Raw genomic sequence first — 2,753 nt, 5'->3', positions numbered from 1 at the left:
GTTGCACGGGAGAATGTAAAAAGTGTTCTTATGTAGTAAAAACCTGAGAAATCCGTCCGTTTTCGTCATTTGTTATCGAATCGACTTAAAGCCAGATCGTCACATTGGCCCCTCTCCTCGCTGAAACGGTTGTACTTATCGTCTGCAAAGCTATGTCACGTGCTGCAATATGCGGAGACACTAAAAGCACCATAGTAGAACACAGATTAAGCTTCTAAGTTGATGTGATAGCCAGTGAGAAGTAGTACAACTCAAGTTTTAGGTATCGAATATTGACTTTTTAGCTGGCTTTTGTGCTTTGGACATGAGCTAGGACCTTAAGATTCCGCATAAAAGGAGGAGTAGCAGCCGCGTTGCACGGGAGTATGTGAAAAGTGTTCATATGTAGTAAAAACCCGAGAAATCCGTCCATTTTCGTCATTTGTTGTCGAATCGACTTAAAGCCAGATCGTCACATTGGCTGCTCTTCTCTCTGAAACGGTTGTACTTATCGTCTGCACAGCTTTGTCGCGTGCTGCGGTATGCGGAGACACTAAAAGCACCATAGTAGAACACAGATTAAGCTCCTAAGTTGATGTAATAGCCAGTAAGAAGTAGTACAATTCAAGTTTTAGGTATCGAATATTGACTTTTTAGCTGGCTTTGGTGCCTTGGACATGAGCTAGGACCTTAAGATTCAGCATGAAAGGAGGACTAGCCCCCGCGTTGCACGGGAGTATGTGAAAAGTGTTCATATGTAGTAAAAACCTGAGAACTCCGTCCATTTTCGTCATTTTTTATTGAATCGACTTAAAGCCAGATCGTCACATTGGCCGCTCTACTCTCTGAAACGGTTGTACTTATCGTCTGCACTGCTATGTCGCCTGCTGCGGTATGCGGAGACACTAAAAGCACCATAGTAGAACACAGATTAAGCTTCTAAGTTGATGTAATAGCAAGTAAGATTTAGTACAATTCAAGTTTTAGGTATCGATTATTGACTTTTTCGCTGGCTTTGGTGCATTGGACATGAGCTAGGACCTTAAGATTCTGCATGAAAGGAGGACTAGCAGCCGAGTTGCACGGGAGGATGCGAAAAGTGTACATATGTAGTAAAATCGTGAGAAATCCGTCCGTTTTCGTAATTTATTATCGAATCGACTTCAAGCATTGCGTCACATTGGCCGCTCTTCTCTCTGAAACGGTTGTACTTATCGTCTGCAAAGCTATGTCGCGTGCTGCAGTATGCGGAGACACTAAAAGCACCATAGTAGAACACAGATGAAGCTTCTAAGCTGATGTGATAGCCAGTGAGAAGTAGTACAACTCAAGTTTTAGGTATCGATTATTGACTTTTTTGCTGGCTTTTGTGCCTTGGACATGAGCTAGGACCTTACGATTCCGCATGAAAGGAGGAGTAGCAGCCGCGTTGCACGGGAGTATGTGAAAAGTGTTCATATGTAGTAAAAACCTGAGAAATCCGTCCATTTTCGTCATTTGTTATCGAATCGACTTAAAGCCAGATCGTCACATTGGCCGCTCTTCTCTCTGAAACGGTTGTACTTATCGTCTGCACGGCTTTGTCGCGTGCTGCGGTATGCGGAAACACTAAAAGCACCATAGTAGAACACAGATGAAGCTTCTAAGTTGATGTAATAGCCAGTGAGAAGTAGTACAATTGAAGTTTTAGGTATCGATTATTGACTTTGTAGGTGGCTTTGGTGCCTTGGACATGAGCTAGGATCTTAATATTCTGCATGAAAGGAGGACTAGCAGCAGCGTTGCACGGGAGTATGTGAAAAGTGTTCATATGTAGTGAAACCCTGAGAAATCCGTCCGTTTTCGTCATTTGTTACCGAATCAACTTGAAGCCTGATCGTCACATTTTCCGCTCTTCTCTCTGAAACGGTTGTACTTATCGTCTGCAAAGCTATGTCGCGTGCTGCGGTATGCGGAGACACTAAAAGCACCATAGTAGAACACAGATGAAGCTTCTGAGTTGATGTAATAGCCAGTAAGGAGTAGTCCAATTCAAGTTTTAGGTATAGATTATTGACTTTTTAGCTGGCTTTCGTGCCTTGGACATGAGCTAGGACCTTAAGATTCTGCATGAAAGGAGGACTAGCAGCCGAGTTGCACGGGAGGATGCGAAAAGTGTTCATATGTAGTAAAAACCTGAGAAATCCGTCCGTTTTCTTAATTTCTTATCGAATCGACTTAAAGCAGTGCTCCACATTGGCCGCTCTTCTCTCTGAAACGGTTGTACTTATCGTCTGCAAAGCTATGTCGCGTGCTGCGGTATGCGGAGACACTAAAAGCACCGTAGTAGAACACAGATGAAGCTTCTAAGTTGATGTAATAGCCAGTAAGAAGTAGTACAATTCAAGTTTTAGGTATCGATTATTACTTTTCAGCTTGCTTTTTTGCCTTGGACATGAGCTAGGAACTAATGATTCCGCATGAAAGGAGGACTAGCAGCCGCGTTGCACGGGAGTATGTGAAAAGTGTTCATATGTAGTAAAAACCTGAGAAATCCGTCCATTTTCGTCATTTGTTATCGAATCAACTCAAAGCCAGATCGTCACATTGGCCGCTCTTCTCTCTGAAACGGTTGTACTTATCGTCTGCACAGCTATGTCGCGTGCTGCGGTAGGCGGAGACACTAAAAGCACCATAGTAGAACACAGATGAAGCTTCTAAGTTTATGTAATAGCAAGTAAGAAGAAGTACAATTCAAGTTTTAGGTATCGATTATTGACTTTTTAGCTGGCTTT

This window comes from Schistocerca gregaria, unplaced genomic scaffold (assembly GCF_023897955.1).
Source record: "Schistocerca gregaria isolate iqSchGreg1 unplaced genomic scaffold, iqSchGreg1.2 ptg000199l, whole genome shotgun sequence".
NCBI classification, from domain to species: Eukaryota; Metazoa; Arthropoda; class Insecta; order Orthoptera; family Acrididae; genus Schistocerca; species Schistocerca gregaria.
Note: the sequence above shows the minus strand (reverse complement) of the source record.